General features: G+C 33.2%; 1 protein-coding gene across 4 annotated transcripts in view; it reads left to right on the top strand.

The window, feature by feature from the left end:
- The first annotated feature begins 3,150 nt into the window (after positions 1–3,150).
- LOC137632979 (ras-specific guanine nucleotide-releasing factor RalGPS1-like) overlaps positions 3,151–15,000 on the top strand; it is a 331,074-nt gene continuing 319,224 nt past the window's right edge. For 3 of the 4 annotated variants that reach the window (XM_068365126.1, XM_068365127.1, XM_068365125.1), the window contains exon 1: positions 3,152–3,333. The gene's annotated coding sequence lies outside the window, so the exon portion shown is untranslated. Of the gene's footprint in view, positions 3,334–15,000 lie in introns of all 4 variants that reach the window. The other variant, XM_068365124.1, reaches the window with a different exon arrangement.

Genomic DNA, 15,000 nt, shown 5'->3' with positions numbered 1-15,000 from the left:
TATTATCAATATCATTATTATTATTATTATTATTATTATTATTATTATTATTAGTAGTAGTAGTAGTAGTAGTAGTAGTAGTAGTAGTAGTAGTATTACTATTATTATTATTATCTTTATCATTAAATGCTAAGCTACAACCCTAGTTGGAAAAGCAGGATGCTATAAGCCCAGGGGCTCCAACAGGGAAAATAGCCCAGCGAGGAAAGGAAACAGAAAAAAAATTTAATATTTCAAGAAGAGTAACATTAAAATAAATAACTCCTATATAAACTTTAACAAAACAAAAGGAAGAGAAACGAGATTGAATAGTGTGCCCGAGTGTACCCTCAGGCAAGAGAAATCTAACCCAAGATAGTGGAAGACCAAGGTACAGAGGCTATGGCACTAATCAAGACTAGAGAACAATGGTTTGATTTTGGAGTGTCCTTCTCCTAGAAGAGCTGCTTACCAAATCTAAAGTCTCTTCTACCCTTGGCAAGAAGAAAGTGGCCACTGAACAATTACAGCTCAGTAATTAACCCCTTGAGAGAAGGAGAATTGTTTGGCAATCTCGGTGTTGTCAGGTGTATGAGAACAAAGGAAAATATGTAAAGAATAAGCTAGACAATTCGATGCATGTGTAGGCAAAGGGAAAAAGGAATCGTAGCCAGTCAAAGGTCCACATAACTCTCTAGTGGTAGTATCTCAAAGGGTGGCTGGTGCCCTGGCCAACCTACTACCTACACACATTGGGTTGAATCTCAGAGAGAAAGTACAGGAAATTGAAGTGAAATCATTGAGGATCTATGCATCCTAAGGCTACTAGAGGATTAAGTAAGTAAGGAAGTAATTCAGTATATACACTTAAGCAACTTGGAGCCTTTGAAACCTTTTGAACATAAGTTAGTTACAACTCAAAGAGCTATGGTAAGAATAATAATAGGAATAACACTAAGAGACAGAAAAAGAGCAATATAGATACGAAACCAAACTGAAGTAAAAGATATTCTAACAATATCTAAGAAAAAGAAATGGACATGGGCAAGACAGACAGTGAGAATGACAGGTGATTAATGGAGATTAAGAATAAAAGAATGGGTCCCTAGAGATTGCAAAAGAAGCAGAAGAACAGAAGACGATGAATTTACGAACTAAGAAAATTTGCCGGTATAAACTAGTATAGAAAGGCCATAAACAGACGTGAGTGGAAGGACATGCCTGAGGCTTTTGTTCTGCAGTGGACTGTAGGTTATTCATAAGTCATTATAAGCCTACATACTTTATACACAGCAAAATTTCAATTTATAGAGTTACTGATTTTAAAAAAATGTTATTCATAGGTAGTAGATTGGCCAGGGCACCAGCCACCCGTTGAGATACTACCGCTAGAAAGTTATAAGGTCTTTTGACTGGCCAGACAGTACTACATTAGACCCTTCTCTCTAGTTACGGTTCATTTTCCCTTTTGCCTACACACACACACACACACACACACACACACACACACACACCGAATAGTCTGGCATATTATTTACATATTCTCTTCTGTACTCATACACCTGACAACACTAAGATTACCAAAAAATTCTTCATCACCCAATGGGTTACTGCACTGTAATTGTTCAGTGGTCTCTCTTTCCTCTTGGTAAGGGTAGAAGAAACTCTCTAACTATGGTAAGCAGCTCTTCTAGAAGAAGGACACTCCAAAATCAAACCACTGTTCTCTAGTGTTGGGGAGTGCCATAGCCTCTGTACTATGGTCTTCCACTGTCTTAGGTTAGAGTTTTCTTGCTTGATGGTAACTTGGGCACTTTATTCTATCTTATTTCTCTTCCACTTGTTTTGTTAAAGTTTTCATAGTTTATATAGGAAATATTTATTTTAATGTTCTTACTGTTCTTAAAATATTTTTTTTTTTACGTGGAGACCCATTTGCTCTTTGGTAGAGCAATTTAGTATAAACATTTAGATAGTTCTTATGATCTTGTTTAACTTATTCTTGAACTCTCTAACCGTGTTACTGTTTTACTGCATCCGCTGGAAGTCTATTCCAAGTATTTCCTCAGTAACCATTACCTGGCTTTTCCTGGTCCAAGCTTTGGTGGAGAATACCCTGGGCGCTGATTATATGTACTGTTTATATGGTTAGTCTCTACCGTAGTGCACTGTCCCTTGCTTTTTCCTTGTTTCCTTTCCTCACTGGACTATTTTCCTTGTTGGAGCTCCGGGCTCGTAGCATCCTGCTTTTCCCACTAGTGTTGTAGCTTAGCAAGTTCTAATAATAATAATAATAATAATAATAATAATAATAATAATAATAATAATATATATATTTATACTAATATATATTTATACATTTATACATCTATACGCCTATTTTTAACGTAAGTTATATTAAGATTCTATTCATGTACGAGCACGCAAGTATGAATATTTCTAAAACCACCTCTAAATACAAGCCAATATCAATATATCAGTGTTTTGTTTACTTATATGGCAAAATATGATTATCGTACGTAAAGGAAAAAAATTCGCACTGTTAAAATACTTAAAGTAATGCTAATTGGAAGATTGACAACCTTTTAATACCTCAAGCCTTGAAAGAATACTTACAGAACATGTACTTGACTTGCGTAAAGATACCTTCAAATCACATAAAAACAGATACACAAAGATACCCATGTTTGCAAAAGATATCGAATTCCCAAACAGAAGTATGTGTTTAGGCTTGTTTCCCTATACTTGCAGACACTTGTAAACAACAAAAGCTTGTCTGGGGTAGTTAGAAAAACTTAGCTTCTTTCGCAACATAGTTACATCGCCTCTTATCGTTCTCCTCGGCAATGTGTCGTAGATAAGGGAAGTTCAGAATTCTTTTTGGGGCGTGTTTCATTTATTGATTTTCGACGTCATTGTCTGGATCATGAGTGGCGTGGATGATATCATCTATGACGTCATCGTCTTGTTGGCTTTATCTTAGTACCAGTGCATATATTATTCGGACAACAATCAGTATTTTCTTACATGATTTATTCATATGAATGATTAAAAAATCGTGAATCTCAAAGGAAAAGTAACTGAAGTTTACTACGTAAACGCACTGGGCTGTGAAAATAAATAATACTATATAGCCATTGGCAACTGCCGTTCGAATGTTGTCGTCTGGCGCTAGACCAATGAGCGGCAGTTGTTTGTGGAGTGTCGACTTGTGAAGGTGTCTATCTCTTCGCTCTCGCGTATCTGTTATTCGTATCAATACAGTGTTTGAGGCTGTTAGACTTTTGTAATTATCCACCAAACTTTTATTGAAGAAAATAATCAAAACACCATTCTAGAGCTGCCAAACACAAGGTAAGATCATGTGTTTCTTTGTAATTTCAAGCAAGACCGTTGGGAAGTCTTTTGGTATAGGGGCGGGTGTCGGGAGAAGCACAGCTGTGTAGCGGTACACAAGTAGTATTAACGTAGACTACACTTCTGTTTCCTGTGTTGACGTTTCACAGAAATGATCTATCTTTGGGTGTCTTTTATCATTTAACGGATATACCCTGAATTTAATAGTTTTGTTCTTATTCTGAAAGGTAGGAGGTCATATGCTCGATGTGTGGCCTAGACTATCGGCTTTATTATAGCCTAGTTACTCGGTTTAGAGTTCAGTTTCCCGATGCATTTAAAGTGGTGGCAGTTAACCACTTATTATTATTATTGTTATTAGCTAAGCTACAACCCTAATTGGCAAAGCAAGATCTTATAAGCCCAAGGACTCCAACAGGGAAAATAGCTCAGTGAGGAAAGGAAACAAGGAAATAAAATTACTACAAGAAAACTAATGGAATATTTTAAGAGTAACAACGTTAAAATAAAGCTTTCATTTATAAACTATAAGATGTTAAAAAAAGAGCTAAGAATAGATCCGTAGATCATCGATTCTATATTTATTTTTAGCCAACTCGCCCTGTAGCCTATAGCTGCCCAGAAATGGATTAATAAACTGTCTATGGGTAGTCTCAAGTCTATTTGCCCTATTAGAGGATAGTGGAAGTATGAAAATAATTACTGCTTTTATTGGACCTGTTCTCTATAAAATGCTTTCTTCCAATTTGGAAGCGACCTTAGGCAAATCGTAGGCCTGGTGTGCGAAATCCGTTGATTATATAGGCCTACACAAGGTTTTTTCATGTTTATATGATACACAAGGGCGTTTAATGTCTTAGTACGAAGGTGCCTCCTGTCGATGGATTGTTTAGATTAGCATTAGGCTGTTTGGATCGATTAGCCCATTGAAATATCTTTTAAGTATTCTATTTGTTTCATGGATTAACTCTCTCTCTCTCTCTCTCTCTCTCTCTCTCTCTCTCTCTCTCTCTCTCTCTCTCTCTCTCTCTCTCTCTCTCTCTCTCTCTCATTTATATGTAATTATTAGTATATATATATATATATATATATATATATATATATATATATATACGTATATATATATATATATATATATACGTATATATATATATATATATATATATATATACACGTATATATATATATATACGTATATATATATATATATATATATATATATATATATATATATATATATATATATATATATATATATTTATATATATATACGTATATATATATATATATATATATATATTTATATATATACGTATATATATATATATATATATATATATATATATATGTATATATTTATATATATATATATTTATATACATATATATGTATACTGTATATTTATATATATCTATATATATACATATATATATTTATATATATCTATATATTTATATATATATATATATATATATATATATACACATATATATATTTATATATTATATATTTATATATATATAAATATATATATATATATATATATATATATATATATATATATATATATATATATATATATATGTGTGTGTGTATGTATACTGTATATATATATCTATATATTTATATATATATATATATATATATATATATATATATTTTATTTATATATATACGTATATATTTATATATATACGTATATATTTATATATACGTATATATTTATATATATACGTATATATTTATATATATATACGTATATATTTATATATGTATATATATATATATATATATTTATATATATATATATATATATATGTATATGTATATATATATATATATTTATATATGTATATATATACATATATATATATATATATATATATATATATATTTATATATATATATTTATATGTATATATATATATATATATATATATATATATATATATATATATATATGTGTGTGTGTGTGTGTGTGTGGTGTTTTTTACGCTCTATGTCGATAGCTCTTGCACATTAATCGATCATCTGTTACCTATTTTTTCACGTCTGATAAGCTAGCCATGTCTCTGCAGGAGTGACCCAAGCGATCCACCAATGTCAAAGCGTTCGGTTCTTATTGGCCAGAGCTATGTTTTTAATTTTCAAACTTCCAGCCCTCCGCGTACCATCCGGCACAATTATGAAATGATAACAGCATCAAAGCGGTGGTTAAGAAGTCATATGGCAACAACGCCATTCCTATAAAGATGGGAACTTTTTTTTTTTTTTTTTTGGGGGGGGGGGTTGGCTCCAAAATTGTTAACCATATTATTGTAATTATTATTGTTAGTAGTTATAAGTTACTTGAACCATGGCAGCAATTCTTGCAGTTACCAACGCAATTGACTACCTGCCACATGCTTAATTAATTTTTCAGAGTTGAGTAATCGTTCTTGGGAATAACTACACAGAGGAAGTTTGCAACCGTTTGATCTAAAGGGTCCATTGATAGATAGACATCTGTATTGCCCTACCAATAGGCCTTTAAAATAAAGACTGAATTGCCTGGTGAAGAAGCAGCTTAGTCTGTTCAACAGCGGTATTTATATTTTTTAATGGCAAGGATTGGATGCACTCCCTGTGGAGAAGATATCATTATCTGCTTTACACCCCTCAGAATGTTGTGCCCTTTAAGAAAACTCTCACTCCATCTTAATAGCCGTTTCAAATTTTGCTCTCCACCCCCACCCCCAACACTTCTGTTTTCTCCACATGACCCACCCATTTCAGTGTTGTTTTACCCCCTTTTACCGACACCAGAAGAAATAATATTACTCTTTTTCTTAACACTTTTTTGCCTTTTCTAACTCAAAATCATGTGTAGGAGAGTATTTGGCTGTAGTTCTATCTTGCATTGGAGCTTTCAACATAAAACTGTAAGAATGACCAGGTTTAATTTATATTTCAACGTGGCCTTTGGTTCTACCTAAACTTATGCCAAAGAAGTTGGAGTCTTATTGGCAGCGTGTTGTTTGTCTACAAAATGGGTTCTTATTACGTCGTAGACTGTAAGCCTCAGAAGGGATTAAAGAGTTCAAATTGCATCCGAAGGGTTCCGAGAAGATACTTAGATACTGTGATAGTGTTGGGCTAGAAAGTGGTGTGGAGAATACTGCAGTGCTTCGCTTTTGTTTACTTTTTTGGGGATCATAAGTTGCTGGTTATTTTTTTTTTACTAAAAAAATATATATATATTTTTTTTTTTTTTGCAAAGGCTTCTGGGATATAGATATTAGTTGGTCAAGCCTGTCTTGTTTTCTAAGTGCTTCTATTATGTGGATTTGGCAATAGACGAGCAATATGCGGTGTGAAATGCTGAATGCCTTGGAATTTATACGATAAAATGTATTATTAAAGGTCCTGTAGAGAGTAAGGTTCCCCTGCAGTATATAACTAGAAAAGAAACCCTTAAAGTAAAGTAAGCTTTTTATTGCGGTTAATATTTTCTGCCATTTGACTGTTTATCTTTTTATACTTTCTTAAGAGCTGATGAAAATATTTCACGTGTTTAAGGGTGCGTTTGCATGGCAGAAATGTTTCACCTTTATAGATCTCTAGAACCACTGTATTAGTTTAAACCAATTTTGGTGTGAAACTTTAAAAGGTATATCAAGTTGCCACATATTTTGTGTACTGCTTGTTTCGTACCATTTGCTTTATTTTACCAAATGTCGTTCGTGTTCTGCCATGTTTCAAATTTAGCTCGCCATCTCCCCCAAACACTTCGAGTCTATTCACACTGCTGTTTTACCCTATTTTACCCACACTTACACATGTACTACTACTGTTTTTCTCAAAATTTCCTTGGAAACCTTTTCGACCCATATTTGTCCCGCCAGTAGACCTCGCGCAGTGCATTATAGGTACACGGTACCAGATTTAGGCATTTGCCATCTTGAGGATCTTTAACCACGTTCCTTCACCTTTAGCTGCACTTTCTTTCTATCCTGCTGTCTAACCTCTTCTAACTTTAACTTCACAGTACCTCTAAGGTTTAACTCTAGAAGCACTTAGGCATTGGATGGTCTCTCAGGCCCCAGCGCATGTTTATAAAGCCTAAATCCATTAATCCAAATCCATCACCAGCCCTAGGCCTATGACCCAAATTCTCTACATACTTCTAGCAGTGATTGCAGTGTTGTCTCTTTGTGAGCATTCAGTGGTCGTTACAGTACCCATGATATTTCTTTCTTTACTGTGTCAATACCCTCAAGGTGTGATGTAATTTTAATTTCACCAGGAGTCTCGATTTGAATAAATGTAGTCCTACTTAATATTATAAGCGGATAGTTTTTTTTTTTTCTAATTTAATGTGTTCCGAAGCTTCTACGGTATTCCAGGAGTAGCCGTAATTTGCTAAGATACAAAACGCTAAGGATTTGTAATAGTGGGAATGGTAAGCGCAAGGGACAGTGACAATGTTCTCGATACTGACCCTAGATACATATGATTAGCGCCCAAGCCTCCATCCCACCCAAGCTAGGGCTAGAGAGAGCCAAACAATGGCTGCTGATGACTCGGCAGGTAGACCTATAGGCTGCCCCAAACCCCCCATCCTTAGCTCTCAAAGATATGAGGTTGCAGACACAGCAAGAAACTAATAAGCGTGAGCTGGACTCGAGCTCCAGTCAGGCGATCGCCAGGCAGGGACGTTTCCAATAGCCAACACAAACGATGGTTTTGATAAAACATAAGGAAAGTCATCGGTGTATCACAGTGCTCTCTTGACTTTACACACTGGAAATAACAGAGGTAAGCCATCCACAAGATGATCCAGGTTTGCTACGAAGACGAGCATCTATGTTGTGGTTTATGCTGTGAAACATTCTCTTATGTTGATTTTTGTTTTTCCAAACTATTGTTTTTATTTTGTGCATACTTGAAGTACATATCCTTCGTTTATCAGAAATTTGGTATAGTTGCGATGTTAGTAAAGAAGTATTTGATAAAGACAAGCGCAGTTAATGGTGGAAAACGTCTCTCTAATTTGTCAGCTGTCTCTTACGTGTTAACCATTTTACCGCCTGTTCTACTTCATTACAGTAGTATTGCGTGACGAACAATAGTGTTTTGGTGGTCAGCATTTTCGAGGTTATCATGGTTAGAGTTGTTCTAAATCATATATATGGTATCTTACAGGTTTAGAAATTTTTAATAAAAACAGTTAGCACTGCTTTATTAAAAACATTTAAGCATTTTTACAAACGTCCTTATGTTTTCATATATTTATTTAATCAACTCCGCCAACGAAGTTGAAAGGTTATGTTTCCCCCCCTGTTTGTGTGTGTTTGTGAACAGCAGGGTCTATAGAATAGACCTTGGTGAACAGCTTCCTGACCACAATTTTGATCGTAGAGTAATGAAAGTTGCAGTGATTAACTATTAAGTAAAAGCTGAAAATTATTAGAATTTGGAAGGTTAAGGTCAAAGGTCAAGCAAAATATCCAATTCACGTAATCAGCCATAAGTTTGGACAACGATGTCACAGACACTTCAAACTTGGTACATATTTGAGTGTACGAAAATCCACGCTAATAAATACATGTCAAGGTCGAGAAATAAGCTGCTGCGGCGGAGGTCTGCTCTCTACTGAGTGCCCCTTTAGTTTATTTATTTTACTAAAATTTTCCCTTATGCTCCTTGATGATTAAAGCATAAGTTGATATTAACAGTCACTTGCACCTATATCTTATCCCATTAGAATTGCAAAAAAAAAAAAAAATAAATAAATAAATAAAAACAGTATCGTGAAATTTGAAGAGTAAGATATCAGATTCTAACCTCTTTGTTGTATTGTTTATATTCCTTCGAGGTCTAAAGATACATTTCCAGAGGATGTACAGGAAACGGGCTGATGTAAATGGCTTTTCATCCTGAATATTTCTAGTTTTTTTATTACGTTAGTATTCGTCACGATTATATATATATATATATATATATATAAATATACAGTATATATATATATATATATATATATATATATATATATATAAATATACAGTATATATATATATATATATATATATATATATATATATATATATAAATATACAGTATATATATATATATATATAAATATACAGTATATATATATATATATATATATATATATATATAAATATACAGTATATATATATATATATATATATATATATATAAATATACAGTATATATATATATATATAAATATACAGTATATATATATATATAAATATACAGTATATATATATATATATATATATACAGTATATATATATGTATATAAAATACCTACTAATATCTGGATTCTCTCTACCTCGGGATAAGAGACCCAAGGGGAATCGACTAGAAAAATAATAGCTTATGGTCGCCCAGGAAATCGAACCCGGGCCCAAGAAACTGAAGTGACATTGACCAAGAAAATCTTTGTGGCTGAGTTGCTGAGTCAACGGCACCTCAGTTTCTTGGGGCCGGGTACAAAGAATTTCTTAGTCAATGGAACCTCGGTTTTTTGGGCCCGGGTTCGATTCCTGGGCCGACTAGATGTTATTATCTTAGTTTATTCCACCTTGGGGGTTCTGATCACGAGGTAGCGAGAATCCAGATATTAGCAGATATATAAAATATGGCTTATACGAATATGAAAAACACGTATAAATGTGTAAAATTGTTATATATATATATATATATATATATATATATATATATATATATATATATATATATATATATATATATATATATATATATATATATATATATATATATACTGTATAGGCACACGCCTTTTACTACAGTTCAATTACCCACACAGATGGCAATACTGCTTCCGTTCGGTTATCCGAATGATGTTACGACGTACTATTTATAATATCATGTCATTGTGATCTTTGACGTTGTGATTAAGGTCCAAGGTTGTAAGTTTTTGACTGGACAGTTCAGTACACTTTCTCTATGATGATGATTATTATTATTATTATTGTTGTTGTTGTTGTTGTTATTATTACTAGCACAGCTACAGTCCTATATAGAAAAGCAGGATGCCATAAGCCCAAGGGCTCCAAGAGGGAAAAATAACCCGGTGTGGAATGAAACGAGAATCAATAAACTACTAAATCAATATTTTTAAGAACAGTAACAACATTGAGACCGATTTTCCAAATATAAACTTTAAAAACTTGAAAAACACAAGGGGTGAGAAATAAGTTTCTTCGAGAACTGTTATACATGAAAATGTTGTAGTGAGAATAGTGTAAATGTGCTGACATAAGTCAGATGGTTGTACTTATGGTTGCTTAATTAGTCATTGTGGTAAGCTCTAGGTTTATTTTCTCTATAATGATATGGCGGGGCATTAGTTATAGCAGCTTTCGAGTATTTAAAAGTTTGTGTGAATTACACATACGTAGGTATTCAAAATCAGTTTGATTAGGTCTGTTTTGTAGTATGGGTGCTTAACACTTCTTTTTTGTACGTTATTTTTTCTTCATTTATTTAATGTTTGTTATTGCCGTTTATATTTCTACAGCAAAGTCTATAGAATACTTAGACCTTGGTGTTCAGTAGGCTACATGGGATCCTGTAGGCCTCTACTGTACGGTAATCGTAGTGTACCGCACGTGTTTCATACACACTCAAACACTAACGTTGTTGCTTTTTTCTACATGTCACTTTACCCCCGGGCTGTTAATAGAAATCTGTTTTAAGTTTGCTATCGCATGTTTTATAATTTTTTAATGTTGCCCTTAATTCTCTCAACTGTGTATATAAGCTCGTTGTCTTGTTGAATAAAACTCACTTGCATTTATCCCTCCTCTCTGATGGTACCTAACAACCACTTTGCCCAGTAATCGGCAGAAATTTTCACCCCGATAATCGGCCGAAATTTTCGAAAAAAAATTTCGACCGAAATTTCGAAAAAATTTTCGGCCCAAAAATCGGCCGAAAAAGTCTTGCAAGTTTGTAAACGCCACATGTCTAGTTCATCTATGAGGTTTATGTTAAATACCTAAACAGAAATGCTAAGATTATCGGCATGAAGAAAATAATCTTCTAATGGGTAAACTGTTAAAAGGTCGTTTCGAGTACGTAGGCATGTTTACCACTTGGTAAACCCTGGTTCGTAAACAGTCCGGTCGTCTTTCAATCTCGTGATACGTATACGGGAGTGGTGTATCTGGGTGTATCCTACCCAGGACCCACCTCTATGTGGGTCCGGATCCTATCCTTGAGCAAGGTCTGTAGGATATTATAGACCTTGCCCAAGAGTATTCCAAGTCCCAACCTTTGCATGGTCGTTTTACTTTTACCTTTGTAGACAATAATTCTGACGTTTGTCCAAGAGTATTCTAAGTCCCAACCTTTGCATGGTCGTTTTACTGTTACCTTTGTAGACAATAATTCTGACGTTCTTATAATCCCAAATTTTAACCAATTCGTGACTACTCTTTACTTATATTTCCATAAGTTGGTTAGTTTTTTTAATGGTTATCTGTTGTGGTTGTCGGTAGTGAAATGCAAATGAATATGTAATTATTGCCTCAACGCTTTGATAGCGTATCGAAGAAGGGAAGATGAGATGAATTGAAAATGTTTACAATCAACCCCCAATGGTACGCGAACAAACTGGCTATGCCCTCAGACCAACATTTAGTTTTATTTTCATAAATTTGGACCTTAATGTATGAATGAAGTCACGTTTTTTTAACATTTTTCTCATTTTCAAAAATTTATACCCATATGTATGGATAAAATCAGGTTTTTGTTGTTCGGAAACTTATGTACATATATACCGTATAAATGGATATTTCATACAGCCAATTGAAAAGTAAAAAAGGAGGTCACCGTGAAATGCGCCTTCCTTGAATAAAAATGTCATCATGAAATAAGCAATTATTAAAGAAAAATTTTATTAAATACGTGTTAAAAATGTCATCATAAAATACGTTTTCATTAAATAAAAATGTCACCATCAAATACCTATTCAATAGATAGAAATGTCTTGAAATACGTATTCAGTAAATAAAAATGTTATTATGAAATACCTATTCACTACATAAAAATGTCATCGGGAAATAAGTATTCATTAAATGAAAATTTTATAATGAAATACGTATTCATTAAATAAAAATGTCATCATGAAATCAAAATGTCACCATCAAATACGTATTCATTAAATGTAAATGTCATAAAATACGTATTCAAAAAATTAAAATATCACCATCAAATACGTATTTATTAGATAAAAAAATCATAAAATACTATTCATTAAATAAGTCATGAAATACGTATTTATTATAATGCAACGCACGAGGACCATTCACCACGTGTTTATACCTCCATAATTGGTAGGAGACCTCTCCTCTCCCCCTGCCATCCCATCACCCTTACAACCCCCCGCCCCCTCCTCTTACTAGCTTTGTTCTGACCTAACTGTACTGCACACGAGGTATGGTATCTGTCAGGTCATGCTGTACTTATCAATTGTCTCAGTAACTATGTGTTTTTTTTTTCGGAAAGGGAATCTATTGAATTGTATACACGTTTGTTGGTTTTGGGTGTTGTTTTTTAGGCTTATTTTTATAGGGTGATTTTCTTACCTCCGTGTTTTCCCTATATTTGCTTCTTTTACCATTTATTTTTGTAGTTGTATCTGTTTCTCTTTGTTTTTTTACATTTGCTTTCTATTAACCTTTTTTGTATTTATTTCTATTTCTCTTTGTTTATTTTTTAAATTTGATTTTTAATAACCTTTTTTTGTATTTCTGTTTCTTTGTGTGTGTTTTTTTGCGTATGTTCATGTTGTGTGTTTTCTTTCACATTTGTTATTATAGTTCTGTTGTCTTGTGCGAGTTCATTTTGTCACACTTGTGCGTTTATTTTTGTTGTTTTGTGTGTGTTTACTTTGGTTCCCATCGCTTTTTTATTTTTTTCCTCTTGTATGCTAATTTTTGTTCCAATTGAGTTTATTTTTTCTTTGGCCTTGTGTTTTCGTTTGGGTTGTCTTGTCTGAGTTTGTTTTTATTATTTATGTTTTGATTTTCGTTAGCCTTATTTTATTTCTATCTTGTGTCAGTTTATTCTTGTTACCATTGTTTTTTTAAGTTTTATTGTACACTTTGGTTATTGTTTTTTTTTTTGTCATTTGTTAGTTTATTTCTGTTACTCTTGTGTTTTTTTCTTCTTTTTTGTGAATTTATTTGATTGTTCATTTCTGGGAATTCGCTTTAGTTACCCTTGTGCTGGTGTTTATTTTTCTTACCCATGTGTTTTTATTTTCACTGTCATTGTGTGTATTAAAAAACCTGATTATAATGCCTATTTAATATTTCTGGATGTACTGTCCACTCCAATATAGAGAACATTTTCTCGCTTCTTACTATTTGTGCAACCAGAATGAAAAAAAAAAAACTGGTTTTTAACAATTACAACAAGTTTCATCATTATCTCATCCTACGCCTATTGACGCAAACGGAATCTGTTAAGATTTCGCCAGTCGTCTCTATCTTGAGCATTTTGAATCAATGCTTCTCCACTCATCATCTACTTCCACGCTTCATAGTCCTCTGCCATGTAGGCTTTGGTCTTCCAACACTTCTAGTGGAGCCCATTTGAAAGTTTGGTTAACTAATTTCTCTTGGAGTACCAAGAGCATGACCAAACCATCTCCATCTACCTCTCACCATGATCTTATCGACATAGGCACTCGAGCAATCTCTCTTATATTTTCATTTCTAATCTTGTCCTTCCATTTAATTCCCAATATCCTTCTGAGGGCTTTGTTCTCAAATCTACAAAATCTGTTGGATATTATTTCATGACAAGTTTATTGAAGTAAATTTGTCAGTTGGCCAATGAATACTTGATTGCTGGCGTTGAGTATACTTGATATTTATCTATATACTTAGTTACTACGAGTTACCTCTAGCGAAGTTTGAAGGTGGTTATGTTTTACCACATGTTTGTTTGTATGTGTGTGTTTGATTGTGAACAGCTTCCTGGTCACAATTTTAATATTAGAGAAATGATACTTGCAGAGATTAACACATGTAAAAAGCTGGATATGATTACATTTTGGAAGGTCAAGGTCACGGTTAAGCAAAACGCCCAATTCGCGTATTCTGAAATAATTTTAGATATTGTTGGCACAGTCTTCACACTTGGTTCATATTTGAGTGTATGAAAATCCATGCCAATCAATAAAAATGTCAAAGGTGAAGGTCGAGCAAAAGGTAAAAAAAATAAGTTGCCGTGGCGAAGGTCTGCGCTCTAATGAGTGCTCATTCAGTTTGAATATCAATTTGTTTAATTCGGGATTTTTTTGTAACTTTTAACTTGTCATTTGCGAAGTTGGAAAATCAACTTTTATCATGTTATGAACGTTTTATTTTTAGACTTTTATCTCGGCGTTTCATCTATCGTGATGGTGATAACCTTAACAATGTTGTTATCGAAGTAGTTAGTTTCCCCATTAATTCTCACTTTACTTCAATTGATGGTGTAATGAAATTAGGTCCTATCCCATAAGTTGGACGACCCATTATTGATACACCTCAGTGTATCCGATTAATATTATTATTTACTACTATTATAATTTATTATTATTATTATTATTATTATACACATGTTTGATGACAAAGA

This window comes from Palaemon carinicauda, chromosome 42 (genome assembly GCF_036898095.1).
Source record: "Palaemon carinicauda isolate YSFRI2023 chromosome 42, ASM3689809v2, whole genome shotgun sequence".
NCBI classification, from domain to species: domain Eukaryota; kingdom Metazoa; phylum Arthropoda; class Malacostraca; order Decapoda; family Palaemonidae; genus Palaemon; species Palaemon carinicauda.
This window is presented reverse-complemented; position numbering and strand designations above follow the sequence as displayed.